The sequence below is a fragment of the Serinus canaria genome, chromosome 3 (assembly GCF_022539315.1).
Source record: "Serinus canaria isolate serCan28SL12 chromosome 3, serCan2020, whole genome shotgun sequence".
In the NCBI taxonomy this organism is placed as follows: Eukaryota; Metazoa; Chordata; class Aves; order Passeriformes; family Fringillidae; genus Serinus; species Serinus canaria.
Window position 1 is genome coordinate 112,618,196 of NC_066316.1, and position 16,409 is coordinate 112,634,604.

The window sequence follows — 16,409 nt, forward strand, 5'->3', positions numbered from 1 at the left end:
GACACAATCCTGGAGCGCTTTGGGTGGGGAGGGATCTTAAATCTCATCTCCTTCCACCCCTGCCCTGGGCAGGGACACCTGCCAGTGTCCCAGGGCGCTGCCAGCCCTGCCCTGGGGCACTTCCAGGGCTCCAGGGGCAGCCCCAGCTTCTCTGGGGCTCCCCACCCTGCCAGGGGGGATGTTCCCTGGGCCAGAGGAGCCCCAGCGAGGGCCGAGGGCAGTGCAGGGTCTGGGCTCAGCTCTGGGTGTGTCCCCAGCCCTGGGCCAGGAGATGCTGCTGTTCCTGAGGAAAGCCCCTGGAATTCTCACTGCCAGGGATGTGACAAAAGCTCTCCAGCTGGCCAGGGGGACTCTGAGTGCTCTCAGGGGCCTGTCCCTGCTGAGGAAAGCCTGGAGAAGGGGGGCCAGGCAGGGAGGTGTTGCTGAGAGCCCTCAGCAGTGCCCTGGGCACCCCTGGGGTCCCTGCCAGGAGCCTCTGCTGGGGCACACACAGGCCATGTGCTCCTGTTCTGCTCTCTGCTCTGTTTGTGCTGCATTTCCTGAGGTATCTGGGGCATGATGAGATGTTGGCTTGTCTAAAGTGCTTATCTGAAACCTGCTGGCTCTGGGCTCGCTGTGTGTGCAAGATCCCTTCGCCTTTAACCTGCTCCCGGGAAGAAGCTCCGTATTAAAAGGGAGCTGTGGCTGCCCCTGGCAGTGCCCAGGGACAGGCTGGGCACTGGGGGCACCTTGGGACACTGGGAGGTGTCCCTGCCATGGCAGGGGTGGCACTGGATGGGCTCTGAGGTCTTTTCCCACCCAAAACAGTCTGGGATGTTTCTGTGGTAAAATCTGTGGATTTCTGAGTTCCTCATCTGTGGGTTCAGGGACTTCTGGGGGTCTTTGGTTCAACTTTCCACTTGAAGCAGGTGAACTCGATGGTTTGACTCAACTAAAGGTCTTCTCCAGCCTAAACAATTCCCTGATTCCACGATTCCAGGCAGGATGGCAGCTGGAATTAGCCCAGGTCAGTTCTGGCTTCACGTGGCTTTGGAACCCTCCAGGGGCTGTGGGTCCTGTCCCTCTCTGGGGCAGCTTCTCTGCTGGCTCTGGGCTTCTTTCTTCTGCCTCTGGCAAGGTCGGGATGGAAGCTCTTGAGATGGAATTTCACATTCAGACTCAGGTGTTTATTATTTCCTATCTCTATTACAAGTTGTGAGTTCTGCAGCATTCTACTCACAACCCACAAAATGGCCAACTGCCTTTCCCTGCAAGGTCTTTTAAGGCTGAACCATCCAGCTAAGAAATGACACCTGAATTATTCTCACTTTTAACCCAATAACTGATCCCTCGAAGTCCACAGGGCAGACATTCTGTCCAATTACAAAATAGCACCCAAACCCATGGAGAAGAAGGAAGAAGAAGGTGAAGAAGGAGGTGAAGGAGAAGAAAAAAGATGAAGAAGAAGGAGGTGAAGGAGAAGAAGGTGAAGAACAAGGTGAGGAGAGAAGACGAAGAAGAAGAAGGAGAAGGTGAAGAAGAAGAAGAAGAAGAAGAAGGTGAAGAGAAGTGTGAAGAAGAAGGTGAGGAAAGAGAAGTAGGTCAAGAAGAAGATGAAGAAGAAGGAGAAGAAGGTGAGGAAGGAGAAGAAGGTTGAAGAAGAAGGAGAAGGTGAAGAAGAGAATGAGAAGGATGAAGAAATAAGACAGAAGACGACAGACGAAGAAGTGAGAAGGAGAGAGACATAGAAGAAGCGAAGGAAGAAGAGAAGCACAGTGAAGTAGAGGATAAGTTGATACAGGTCTCATGAGACGGACGAAGTATAGGAGAAGGCGACTGAGAAGTAGATAGGAAAGGCGACGGAAAGGATCATGAGAAGGTAGCGGAGTCTAAGGAGTTATAGAGGGTGAGGGAAAGAAGGAGAACACAAAGTACGAAGAAAGAAGAAGCAGGTGAGAAGGAGAAGGAGTTGAGAGAAGACGAAAACACAGGAGAGAAAATTAGAAGAATGTTGAGATGTTGAAGAGTGAAGAAGGTGAAGAAGGACCAGGCTCCCCAAACCCTCCATCTTGCCCCATATTTATTACCATATTCTAAAACCCCAAACTCTGAGTTTTCCACCCTGTGACATCACACACTTCTACCCAACTCCACACCCACAATCCCAGTGCTCTCAATCCATTCTGGAAGCTTCTCCACGGCCTCAGGTCAGATGCAGTGCTCTCCTGGGGGTCAGAGTCTGTCAGCACAGAAAGGCTGAAGTTCCCAGCAGCCAGAAATCCAGCATTTTTCCGGTGTTCAAGGTGGTGAGAAGGCAGAAGGGAATAAAAGGGAAATCCAGCTGTGCCCATCTGCCAGGTCAGATTTGGTGTTTGGTGCATTTTGGGGTCTCGGGTCAGATTTGGTGGTTTGGGGAGTTTTGAGCTTTCAGGTCAGATTTGGTGTTTGGGGGTGTTTGGTTCATTTTGGGGTTTCAGGTCTGATCTGGTGTTTTGGTGCATTTTGGGGTCTCAGGTCTGATTTAGTGTTTTGGGGCATTTTGGGGTTACAGGTCAGATTTGGTGTTTTGGGGTATTTGGGGGTTCTAACTCTGATTTTGGTTGTGTTTTAGAGTGGGGGTTTCAGGTCAGATTTGGTGTTTTGGTGCATTTTGGGGTTACAGGTCAGATTTGGTGTTTTGGGGTGATTTGGGGTTTCAGGTCTGATCTGGTGTTTTGGGGACATTTTGGGATTTCAGGTCTGATTTGGTGTTTTTTGGGGTCTCAGGTCAGATTTGGTGTTTTGATGAATTTTGGGGTTTCAGGTCTGATTTGGTGTTCTGGTGCATTTTGGGGTCTCTGGTCAGATTTGGTGTTTGGTGCATTTTGGGGTCTCAGGTCTGATTTGGTGTTTGGGTCTCGTCGATCTGGTTTTGGGGTTTGTGGTTCAGGTCAGATTGGTGTTTGGTGCATTTTGGGGTCTCAGGTCTGATCTGGTGTTTTGGGGTTTCAGGTCTGATTTGGTGTTCTGGTGCATTTTGGGGTCTCTGGTCAGATTTGGTGTTTGGTGCATTTTGGGGTCTCAGGTCTGATTTGGTGTTTGGGGACGTTTTGGGGTCTCAGGTCAGATCTGGTGTTTTGGGGCATTTTGTGGTTTCAGGTCAGATTTGGTGTTTGGTGCATTTTGGGGTCTCAGGTCTGATCTGGTGTTTTGGGGTTTCAGGTCTGATCTGGTGTTTGGTGCATTTTGGGGTCTCAGGTCAGATTTGGTGTTTGGGTGCATTTTGGGGTCTCGGGTCAGATTTGGTGTTTGGGGGTGTTTGGTTCATTTTGGGGTTTCAGGTATGATCTGGTGTTTTGGTTCATTTTGGGGTCTCAGGTCTGATTTGGTGTTTTGGTGCATTTTGGGGTCTCAGGTCTGATTTGGGGTTTGGGGCATTTTGGGGTCTCAGGTCAGATTTGGTGTTTTGGGGACATTTTGGGGTCTCAGGTCTGATTTGGGGTTTGGGGCATTTTGGGGTCTCGGGTCAGATTTGGTGTTTTGGGGTCTCGGGTCAGATCTGGTGCTGGGTGCAGGGAAGTGACGCTGCTGCTGCTGCTGCTGCTGCTGCTGCTGTGTGGCACACGCCGGTTTGGGGACATTTCCTCGGCCAAGCGCTGCTCCTCCTGCAGCCGTGTCCCCTCGAGGCTGTGACACAGGGACACGTGACTCCCCGTCATTGCTGCAGTCCCAAAATGACAATTTTCCACACGGCCGGGTTTTCCTGGTCACACAAACGTCACCCTGGGGCTGCGGGGACACGGGGACAGCTGGGGCTGTGGGGACACGGGGACAGGCTCGGGCTGTGGGGACACGGGGACAGCTGGGGCTGTGGGGACACGGGGACAGGCTGGGGCTGTGGGGACACGGGGACAGGGTGAGGCTGTGGGACACGGGGACAGCTGGGGCTGCGGGGACACGGGGACAGGCTGAGGCTGTGGGGACAGAGGGACAGCTGAGGCTGTGGGGACACGGGGACAGCTGGGGCTGTGGGGACAGAGGGACAGGCTGGGGCTGAGGGGACAGAGGGACAGGGTGGGGCTGCGGGGACATGGGGAGAGCTGGGGCTGTGGGGACACAGGGACAAGCTGGGGCTGTGGGGACACGGGGACAGGGTGAGGTTGTGGGGACACGGGGACAGCTGGGGCTGTGGGGACACGGAGACAGGCTGGGGCTGTGGGGACACGGGGACAGCTGGGGCTGTGGGGACACAGGGACAGGCTGGAGCAGCAGCCAGGTCCTGGAGCTGCTGTGGCACTGGCATGGGGACACTGGGATGTCACTGTGTCTGGGGTGTCACCATGTCTGGGGCAGTGGGGTATCACTGTGTCTGCAGTGTTGGCAGTGTCACCATGTTCAGGGTGCTGGCAGTGTCACCATGCTCAGGGTGCTGGCAGTGTCACCATGTCTGGGGTGCTGGCAGTGTCACCATTGCACAGGGTGCTCTCAGTGTCACCATGTTTGAGGAGCTGGCAGTGTCACTGTGTCAGGGGTGTTGGGATGTCACCATGTCTAGGGTGCTGGCAGTGTCACCATGTTTGGGCTGTTGGCAGTGTCACCGTGTTTAGGGTGTTGTGATGTCACCATGTTTGAAGAGCTGACAGTGTCACCATGTTTGGATTGTTGGCAGTGTCACCGTGTTTGGGGTGCTTGGATGTCACCATGTCTGGGCTGTTGGCAGTGTCACCATGTCTGGGGCGCTTGGATGTCACCATGTCTGGGCTGTTGGCAGTGTCACCATGTCTGGGCTGTTGGCAGTGTCACCTGTCTGGGCGCTTGGATGTCACCTGTCTGGGCTGTTGGCAGTGTCACCGTGTCTGGGGCGCTTGGATGTCACCATGTCTGGGCTGTTGGCAGTGTCACCATGTCTGGGGTGCTTGGATGTCACCATGTCTGGGCTGTTGGCAGTGTCACCGTGTCTGGGGTGCTTGGATGTCACCATGTCTGGGCTGTTGGCAGTGTCACCATGTCTGGGGTGCTTGGATGTCACCATGATTGGGATGCTGGCAGTGTCACCATGTTCGGGGTGCTGGCAGTGTCACCATTGCACAGGGTGCTCTCAGTGTCACCATGTTTGAAGAGCTGGCAGTGTCACTGTGTCAGGGGTGTTGGGATGTCACCATGTCTAGGGTGCTGGCAGTGTCACCATGTTTGGGCTGTTGGCAGTGTCACCGTGTTTAGGGTGTTGTGATGTCACCATGTTTGAAGAGCTGACAGTGTCACCATGTTTGGATTGTTGGCAGTGTCACCGTGTTTGGGGTGTTTGGATGTCACCATGTCTGGGCTGTTGGCAGTGTCACCGTGTCTGGGGCGCTTGGATGTCACCATGTCTGGGCTGTTGGCAGTGTCACCATGTCTGGGCTGTTGGCAGTGTCACCGTGTCTGGGGCGCTTGGATGTCACCATGTCTGGGCTGTTGGCAGTGTCACCATGTCTGGGGTGCTTGGATGTCACCATGTCTGGGCTGTTGGCAGTGTCACCATGTCTGGGCTGTTGGCAGTGTCACCGTGTCTGGGCTGTTGGCAGTGTCACCATGTCTGGGCTGTTGGCAGTGTCACCGTGTCTGGGGTGCTTGGATGTCACCATGTCTGGGCTGTTGGCAGTGTCACCGTGTCTGGGGTGCTTGGATGTCACCATGTCTGGGCTGTTGGCAGTGTCACCATGTCTGGGGTGCTTGGATGTCACCATGTCTGGGCTGTTGGCAGTGTCACCATGTCTGGGCTGTTGGCAGTGTCACCGTGTCTGGGGTGCTTGGATGTCACCATGTCTGGGCTGTTGGCAGTGTCACCTGTCTGGGTGCTTGGATGTCACCATGTTGGCTGTTGGCATGTCACCAGTCTGGGGCGTGTCACATGTTGGGGTGCAGTGTCACCATGTTGGTCTGGGCTGTTGGCAGTGTCACCATGTCTGGGCTGTTGGCAGTGTCACCGTGTCTGGGCTGTTGGCAGTGTCACCATGTCTGGGCTGTTGGCAGTGTCACCATGTCTGGGCTGCTACCACGACACCCTCGGTGGCCACGTGGGCCTGGCAGAGTTCCCCAAGCCCTCCAGGAGCCCGGGATTTTTGGGGATTTTGGGATTTTTGGGACTCGAGGCCATGAGCAGCACCTGGCAGAGCCCTGGGCTGTCCCTCACCTCGGAGGGGACACCAGGAGCCCTGTTGGGGACAGCACTGTCACCTGTGCTGCAGAGCTGCTCGGGAGGCTGTTGGGATGGCACAGCAGAAACGGGGTGGGCTGGATTGGAGGAAAATGAGATCTAAAAATTCAATCTGTCAGCAATAACTCAAATTATGTGACTGTATCTAAAATATACCAGTGTGAAAATACATAAAATATCTATATATGTAATACACTAAATATCTACACATTATATATATAAATATATCTGTAATGGATAAATATATATGTATTATATAAATGCTTATATGATACAGATATAAATATATAAAAATATATAAATTATATATTTTTTTATATAAATATATAAATATATCTAAATTTTCATGTAGATATGTGTAATATATGAAATATATTTATATTTTATATAAATTTATTAAAGACATTATATAAAATAGATACTGTATAAAATGATATATTTTATATAAATATAAAAATATATAATATTTTTTATATTTATATAAAATATAAAATACTATATAATACTATATGTATCATATAAGCAGTATGTTAATATATACATATTATTTTATACAAATAAATACGTAATATTTTATTATATTACATATTTAAATTACATAAGTATATGTGTAATATATTGGTATATACATATGTAATATACACATATATAAGTATATAATTAAAATATAAATAAATATATAAATATATATATAAATAAATATATAAAAATAAATATATAAATATCTACATATGCAATACACAAATATAGAAACGCTTGCACGAAACATACAAAGCATGTGATTTTATGAAAAACATCTCAAAACACAAAAATAGATAAAAATAGATGAAAACAGATCAAAATGTAAAAATAAGTCAGTGAAGTTGTGCCCGAGGTGCCACCACCTCCCACAGCAGCCCCCGCCCGTGGATCACATCCCATCCCTGCTCCCAGAGCAGTGGGAGCGCCCTGGGGACAGGCTGGCCCTGTCCCTGTCCCCTGGGTGTGTCTGGGGACAGGCTGGCCCTGCCCTGTCACCTGGGTGTGTCTGGGGACAGGCTGGCCCTGTCCCTGTCCCCTGGGTGTGTCTGGGGACAGGCTGGCCCTGTCCCTGTCACCTGGGTGTGTCTGGGGACAGGCTGGCCCTGCCCTGTCCCTGTCACCTGTGTGTCTGTGGACAGGCTGGCCCTGTCCCTGTCACCTGTGTGTGTGTCTGGGGACAGGCGGGCCCTGCCCATGTCCCTGTCACCTGTGTGTGTCTGTCTCCCAGGGCCGGTGCCAGCTGTGCCCCGTGCCCAGGGCTCTCTCTCTGTGTCTCCCAGGGCCGGTGCCCCCCGTGCCCAGGGCTCTCTCTCTGTGTCTCTCAGGGCTGGTGCCAGCCGTGCCAGCTGTGCCCAGGGCTCTCTCTCTGTGCCTCCCAGGGCCGGTGCCAGCCGTGCCCAGGGCTCTCTCTCTGTGTCCCAGGGCCGGTGCCAGCTGTGCCCAGGGCTCTCTCTCTGTGTCTCCCAGGGCCGGTGCCAGCTGTGCCCAGGGCTCTCTCTCTGTGTCTCCCAGGGCCGGTGCCAGCCGTGCCCAGAGCTCTCTCTCTGTGTCTCCCAGGGCCGGTGCCAGCCGTGCCCAGAGCTCTCTCTCTGTGTCTCCCAGGGCCGGTGCCAGCCGTGCCCCTGTGCCCAGAGCTCTCTCTCTGTGTCTCCCAGGGCCGGTGCCAGCCGTGCCCCTGTGCCCAGAGCTCTCTCTCTGTGTCTCCCAGGGCCGATGCCAGCCGTGCCCCCGTGCCCAGGGCTCTCTCTCTGTGTCTCCCAGGGCCGGTGCCAGCCGTGCCCAGGGCTCTCTCTCTGTGTCTCCCAGGGCCGGTGCCAGCCGTGCCCAGGGCTCTCTCTCTGTGTCTCCCAGGGCCGGTGCCAGCTGTGCCCAGGGCTCTCTCTCTGTGTCTCCCAGGGCTGGTGCCAGCCGTGCCCAGGGCTCTCTCTCTGTGTCTCCCAGGGCCGGTGCCCCCCATGCCCAGGGCTCTCTCTCTGTGTCTCCCAGGGCCGGTGCCAGCCGTGCCCCATGCCCAGAGCTCTCTCTCTGTGTCTCCCAGGGCCGGTGCCAGCCGTGCCCAGGGCTCTCTCTCTGTGTCCCAGGGCCGGTGCCCCCCATGCCCAGGGCTCTCTCTCTGTGTCTCCCAGGGCCGGTGCCAGCCATGCCCAGGGCTCTCTCTCTGTGTCTCCCAGGGCCGGTGCCAGCTGTGCCCAGGGCTCTCTCTCTGTGTCCCAGGGCCGGTGCCAGCCGTGCCCCGTGCCCAGGGCTCTCTCTCTGTGTCTCCCAGGGCCGGTGCCAGCCGTGCCCAGGGCTCTCTCTCTGTGTCCCAGGGCCGGTGCCAGCCGTGCCCCGTGCCCAGGGCTCTCTCTCTGTGTCTCCCAGGGCCGGTGCCAGCTGTGCCCAGGGCTCTCTCTCTGTGTCTCCCAGGGCCGGTGCCAGCCGTGCCCAGGGCTCTCTCTCTGTGTCTCCCAGGGCCGGTGCCAGCCGTGCCCCATGCCCAGAGCTCTCTCTCTGTGTCTCCCAGGGCCGGTGCCAGCCGTGCCCAGAGCTCTCTCTCTGTGTCTCCCAGGGCCGGTGCCAGCCGTGCCCAGGGCTCTCTCTCTGTGTCCCAGGGCCGGTGCCAGCTGTGCCCAGGGCTCTCTCTCTGTGTCTCCCAGGGCCGGTGCCAGCCGTGCCCCTGTGCCCAGGGCTCTCTCTCTGTGTCTCGCAGGGCCGGTGCCAGCTGTGCCCCGTGCCCAGAGCTCTCTCTCTGTGTCTCCCAGGGCCGGTGCCAGCTGTGCCCAGGGCTCTCTCTCTCTCTGTGTCCCCACAGGCCGCGGGCTCGGCCCAGCCCTCACCCACCCATGGCCGCCCTCTCCCCGGGCCGCTGGCCCCGCGCTCGGCCTCGGCCGGCTCCACACCCACACACGGGGCCCCGGAGGCGCTGCCGGGACTCGGGGGCGACCTGCACGAGGCCTTCACACAAGGTGAGCCCCGCGGGGACGAGCCAGCATGGAGTGAGAGGGATTGGGGAGGGATTGTGCCCTGGGAGGGGGCCCAGAGCGGCTGGGGCTGCCCCTGGGTCCCTGGCAGTGCCCAAGGCTGGGATGGACACTGGGACACCCTGGGACAGTGGCAGTGTCCCTGCCGTGGCAGGGGTGGCACTGGGGGGGCTCTGAGCTCCCTTCCCACCCATCCCAGCTGGGATCCTGGCATCCCAAGGTGCTGCTGCCTGCCATGGCTCCGGGCTGGGCTCCTGATTCTCAGCACACAAATCCTGTGGGCTGCACATCTGGGGGGGAAAGGGAAAAACTGAGCTCTGGGGAGATCCTGGAGCCACTGCCAGGGCCTGCAGGGGCTCCAGGAGAGCTGGGAGGGACTGGGGACAAGGGACAGAGGGACAGGACCACGGAATGGCTCCCAGTGCCAGAGGGCAGGGCTGGGTGGGATACTGGGAATGAGGAATTGTTCCCTGGCAGGGTGGGCAGGCCCTGGCACAGGGTGCCCACCCTGGATCCCTGGCAGTGCCCAAGGCTGGGATGGACACTGGGACACCCTGGGACAGTGGCAGTGTCCCTGCCATGGCAGGGGTGGCACTGGGGGGCTCCTGATTCTCAGCACACAAATCCTGTGGGCTGCACATCTGGGGGTGAAAGGGAAAAACTGAGCTCTGGGGAGATCCTGGAGCCACTGCCAGGGCCTGGAGGGGCTCCAGGAGAGCTGGGAGGGACTGGGGACAGGGGACAGAGGGACAGGAGCCAGGGAATGGCTCCCAGTGCCAGAGGGCAGGGCTGGGTGGGATCTTGGGAATGAGGAATTGTTCCCTGGCAGGGTGGGCAGGCCCTGGCACAGGGTGCCCTCCCTGGATCCCTGGCAGTGCCCAAGGCTGGGCTGGAGCACCCTGGGACACCCTGGGACAGTGGCAGTGTCCCTGGAGGTTTTGGAAGCAGGTGATCTTTAAGGTCCTTCCCACCCCAACCATCCCCTGGTCCCATGTACAACACACAGAGAACTCACCATGCCAAGGCAATCATCTCCAACCCCTTTCCTGTGCCCTGGACCAAATCTGGTGTCACATTTTGAATCTTTTGAACTTAATGAAGTTAATTTCTTTTTCTGATGACACCCACAAATCATTTAGGAATAGAACCTTACAAACCTGCCGTGTTTACAAACCCGGTGGTTGGGCTGCCAGAAGAAACACAAGGGGTTTCAATGCTCTCTTCTCCTTGTTGGCCCACCCAGAGCTCTTCACCTTTAGTGCTCCAGGAGCATCCTGGAATGTGGAGCTGGGAGCAGCACAGCAGCAGGGCCTGGTGTCCCCATCTCTGGCAGGATCTTTGTGGACCTCCACCTGTCCTTGATGCCCTCCTCTCTGCACAGGTGTGGGCAGAGCCAAGGGATGGACAGCAATCCACAAGGGTTGGACTTGGTGGTCTTGGAGGTCAATTCCAGCTTTAATATTTCTGTGATTATCCCTGTGGGCCGCATGGTGCTCCCTGGGAAATCCCACTGGGAAACCTGGGCAGTGAGGGAGAGCCCTCACCTCACCAGAGCTGGTTTGTTTCTTCAAAGGCTGACAGGTCACCTCAGCTGGAGGTGGTTTCTCATCCCAGGGAGGGAAGGATGTGAATGGAAGCATCAAATCCCTTTTGTCAGGTGGACAGTTCCCTTCTCCAAACAACCCAGACATGGGAAGGCACCTGGCAGAAGCAGGGCTGCACCTCAAACCAAGCAGGCTCTAGGTAACAGGGTGAATTTATCAGGGATCTCTGCAGGTGTCACAGGTTCAGGGTGTATTTATCAGTGTCACAGGTTCAGGGTGTATTTATTGCAGTCACAGGTTCAGGGTGTATTTATCAGTGCTCTCTGCAGGTGTCACAGGTTCAGGGTGTATTTGTCAGTGCTCACTGCAGGTGTCACAGGTTCAGGGTGTATTTATTGGTGTCACAGGTTCAGGGTGTATTTGTCAGTGCTCACTGCAGGTGTCACAGGTTCAGGTGTATTTATCAGTGCTCACTGCAGGTGTCACAGGTTCAGGGTGTATTTATTGGTGTCACAGGTTCAGGGTGTATTTATCAGTGCTCACTGCAGGTGTCACAGGTTCAGGGTGTATTTATCAGTGCTCACTGGAGGTGGCCTTCTGGAATGATCTTTGCCCGAGCCTGAAGGAGCTTCTTCCAGAAGAAGGTGAGGGAAGAGCCTGTAGAATGGCAGCAGAGGAGCAGGAGTGCCAGTGGGCACCTCAGGAATGCCAGTGGACATGTCAGGAGTGGCAGTGAACACATCAGGAATGTCAGTGGGCACCTCAGGAGTGCCAGTGGAAATCTCAGGAGTGCCAGTGAACACCTCAGGAGTGGCAGTGGACATTTCATGAGTGCCAGTGGGCACCTAACTGGTGTCAATCAACACCTCAGGAATGCCAGTGGGCACCTCAGGAGTGGCAATGAACACCCCAGGAGTGCCAGTGAACACCTGAGGAGTGGCAGTGGACACCTCAGGAGTGGCAGTGGGCACCTTCAGGAGTGACACTGAACACCTAACTGCTGCCAGTGGGCACCTTCAGGGGTTCCAGTGGGCACCTAACTGGTTCCAGTGGGCACCTAACTGGTGGCGGTGGGCACTTCTTGCTGGTTCTAGCTGGGTTTTGGTGCTGCAGCAGCACCAGGCACGCTGTGGGATGGCCCCTCTGAGCCCTGCAGCTCCTCTGGGAGAAGGGCACGGCTTCTCCTCGTGCCATGGGCAGGAGCAGAGAGCAGGGCAGCCTTTCCAGGAGGCAGGATGCCAACACCAGCAGCCAGCACTCCATCCTGGGGATGGCCCAGAGCCCTCCTCTCCATCTCCACAGCGAGTTTGGTGGTGCAGCCCAGAGATCTCTGCTGATTTCATCTGCACTGCCTCTCCTTCCCCCGTGCAGGATGGGACAGCAGCTCCCTCTCCTTCCCCTGTGCAGGATCCCTTTCCCAGCCCAGGATGGGACAGCAGCTCCCTCTCCTTCCCCCCGTGCAGGATCCCTTTCCCAGCCCAGGATGGAACAGCAGCTCCCTCTCCTTCCCCCTGTGCAGGATCCCTCTCCCAGCCCAGGATGGGACAGCAGCTCCCTCACCTTCCCTTTGTGCAGGATCCCTTTCCCAGCCCAGGATGGAACAGCAGCTCCCTCTCCTTCCCCCTGTGCAGGATCCCTCTCCCAGCCCAGGATGGGACAGCAGCTCCCTCTCCTTCCCCCCAGCAGGATCCCTCTCCCAGCCCAGGATGGGACAGCAGCTCCCTCTCCTTCCCCCTGTGCAGGATCCCTCTCCCAGCCCAGGATGGGACAGCAGCTCCCTCACCTTCCCTTTGTGCAGGATCCCTTTCCCAGCCCAGGATGGAACAGCAGCTCCCTCTCCTTCCCCCTGTGCAGGATCCCTTTCCCAGCCCAGGATGGGACAGCAGCTCCCTCTCCTTCCCTTTGTGCAGGATCCCTCTCCCAGCCCAGGATGGGACAGCAGCTCCCTGAGCCCCAGGAGGATCCCAGGATCCATTTCAGGCTCTCCCTGTCCCATCTTTGTGAGGAGCACCAAGGGAGGGAACGGTCCTCGAGCTGCTTGGAGCCCCTGATTATGGCAGGACATGCAGGTGCTGGATCTTTCCTCATTTTCCAGCCTTCCCTGGCATCACTGCTGGTTCTGTGCCCATCTGCCCTTTCCTGGGAAGGTGCAGAAGCCGTGGCAAGGCAAACCCCTCTGGCAGAGTCACCCCAGCGTGTTCTTCACCTCCTCCTCCAGCTGATGGATCCCTCAGGGGCTCCCTGCTGCCTCTCCCTAAGGACTGCCCCTTCCTCAGGACCTGCTGTGGCATTCCCAGGTTTTTATCTTGTGGCTCTCCCAGGTTTTTATCTTGTGGCTCTTCCAGGTTTTTATCTTGTGGCATTCCCAGGTTTTTTTCTTGTGGCATTCCCAGGTTTTTATCTTGTGGCTCTCCCAGGTTTTTCTCCCTGGTGTGACATTCCCAGGTTTTTATCTTGTGGCTCTCCAGTTTTTTTCTTTGGCTTCCAGGTTTTATCTTGTGACATTCCCAGGTTTTTATCTTGTGGCATTCCCAGGTTTTTATCTTGTGGCTCTCCCAGGTTTTTTTCTTGTGGCATTTCCAGGTTTTTATCTTGTGGCTCTCCCAGGTTTTTTTCTTGTGGCATTTCCAGGTATTTATCTTGTGGCATTCCCAGGTTTTTTTCTTGTGGCATTCCCAGGTTTTTATCTTGTGGCTCTCCCAAGTTTTTATCTTGTGGCATTCCCAGGGTTTTATCTTGGGCTCTCCCAAGTTTTTTATCTTGTGGCTCTTCCAGGTTTTTATCTTGTGGCATTCCCAGGTTTTTAACTTGTGGCTCTCCCAGGTTTTTTTCTTGTGGCATTCCCAGGTTTTTATCTTGTGGCTCTCCCAGGTTTTTATCTTGTGGCTCTCCCTGGTTTTTATCTTGTGGCATTCCCAGGTTTTTATCTTGTGGCTCTCCCAGGTTTTTCACCTGTGGCATTCCCAGGTTTTTAACTTGTGACATTCCCAGATTTTTATCTTGTGGCTCTCCCAGGTTTTTCACCTGTGGCATTCCCAGGTTTTTATCTTGTGGCTCTCCCTGGTTTTTATCCTGTGGCATTCCCAGGTTTTTAACCCCTGACAGCATCCCAGGTATGTGTTGTGAGGAACCAGGTGTCGGTGGGGACCAGGACAAACCCACAGACACCCCTCAGCACTGATTCTACTTCAGCAAAACCGTTCCAGTCACTCCTGCTCCCTCTTGCACACCCACCAGACACTTTAAACGTGGTGGTTGCACCTCTGCTGTGCTGAGGGCAGAGGGCAGGGACACCAAGGGCTCCTTTTTCCTCCCACGAGCTGCCCCGTTCGGGGGGGGAACTCTGGAGCAGGGAAGGCTTTGGAGGACCGTCGAACCCCGTGAAGAATGGAGAGGAGAGGAGAGGAGGTGGAGAGGAGAGGGGACGAGGAGAGGGAGAGTGAGAGGAGAGGACGAGGAGAGAGAGGAGATGAAGGAGAGCGAGAGTGAGGGAGACGGATAGTGAGAGAGGATGAGAGAGAGGCGGATAGAGATGAGGAGATGGTAGGGAGGAGAGAGAGAAGGAGAGGACGAGGTAGAGGGAGGATAGGAAGAGGAGGGATGAGAGAGGAGGAGAGCGTAGAGGAGAGAGAGAGAGCGAAGGAGAGTAGAGTAAAGGAGAGGGAGAGGAGGCGAGGGAGAGGAGAGAGAGGAGAAGGCGGAGAGAGAGAGAGGAGAGGATGAGGAGCGGAGCGGAGAGGAGCGGGAGAGGAGAGGAGAGGAGAGGAGAGGAGAGGAGAGGAGAGGAGAGGAGAGGAGAGGAGAGTTCCCTCCTCAGATGATCTCCAGATGTCCCACTCAGCAGAGGACCACCAAGGCTGGCACTGGGATGGTGACCAAGGATAGGCTGAGAATAAAACACCCTGATGGTTTCTGGGTGAAACACTGGGATGCAGAGGCCACCCTCTCATTAGAAATTCAGTTGTGCTGTTGACCACCTTGGAAGAGGAGAGGGCAGTCCCTGGGGACCCTCAGATCCCCCCCTGCCCACAGCAAGGGGTGACAGCCACGGCGGGGCTGGGTCTGTGCAGGGGACAAACGTGCTGGGCAGGCTCTGCCATCCCCTTCCTGAGGGCTCCTCCCAGCAAGGCACTCTGCACAATTAGGGCTGCTCCATATTAATCACTCAGCACAGGAAGCAGAAGAAAATGTCCTTTTTTCACTTAATAAAATAATTGAGTGTCCCAGGCAGGAGAGGTCTGGGTGGGCTTGGTGACATTGTCCAGCTGCTCCACAGCAGGGACACCACCCCAGGTAGCTCCAGCCTGGCCTTGAGCCCTTCCAGGGAGGGGGCACATCCCTGATCCAGGGGGGTCGTGGCCTTCAGGAGGCCCCACACAGCCCTGTGGGGTGATCCCTGTGCCAAAAAAAATTTAAATATTTTAAAAAAATTTTAAATAATTTTTTTTAGACATTTTAAAATTATTTTTAATTGATAATATAAAGAAACAAAGTTTAACATTTTCTTTATAGCCTTTTAAAATCTTAAACCTACTTTACCTGTCTCCTAATGCCTATCTCACAACAAAAAAATGAATACATTAGTAATTAACCAACACTACAACCCACCATACTCATTTTAAAAATCTCAAAAAATCTAAAATTAACAAAGCAAAACCACTACACAAAATTAGTGGGTTTGGTTTTTTGTTTGTTTGTTTTTTGTTTGTTTGTTTTTTGTTGTTGTTAATTAAAAAAAAAAGAGGTTTTTTGTCTTTAACATGTGTTTTTCACAAAAGCCTATTTAGTTTTTCTGTCGTTTAATAGACTGTGAGTTATACAAAAAGGTTTGTATTGCTTTCCTAAATTCCTTTTTAATCCAAACAATAACACAGCTGTGTGCCCGTGCTCTCCTGGCTCTCCTGGCCCAGCCATGGCCACTGGGGATGGGGCCACGGTGGTCACTGGTCCAGCAGGGTGACCAGGACATTGCTGCTGTCCAGGGTGACCAGGGCACTGCTGCTGCTGTCCAGAGTGACCAGGACACTGCTGCTGCTGTCCAGGGTGACCAGGACACTGCTGCTGCTGTCCAGCAGGGTGACCAGGGCACTGCTGCTGCTGTCCAGAGTGACCAGGACACTGCTGCTGTCCAGCAGGGTGACCAGGGCACTGCTGCTGCTGTCCAGAGTGACCAGGACACTGCTGCTGTCCAGGGTGACCAGGACACTGCTGCTGTCCAGGGTGACCAGGGCACTGCTGCTGTCCAGGGTGACCAGGACACTGCTGCTGTCCAGAGTGACCAGGACACTGCTGCTGCTGTCCAGGGTGACCAGGACACTGCTGCTGCTGTCCAGCAGGGTGACCAGGGCACTGCTGCTGTCCAGGGTGACCAGGGCACTGCTGCTGCTGTCCAGGGTGACCAGGACACTGCTGCTGTCCAGGGTGACCAGGACACTGCTGCTGCTGTCCAGGGTGACCAGGGCATTGCTGCTGTCCAGGGTGACCAGGACACTGCTGCTGCTGTCCAGGGTGACCAGGACACTGCTGCTGTCCAGGGTGACCAGGACACTGCTGCTGTCCAGGGTGACCAGGGCACTGCTGCTGCTGTCCAGGGTGACCAGGACACTGCTGCTGTCCAGAGTGACCAGGACACTGCTGCTGCTGTCCAGGGTGACCAGGACACTGCTGCTGTCCAGAGGTGACCAGGGCACTGCCGTGCTGTCCAGGGGGACCAGGGCAATGCTGCTATGT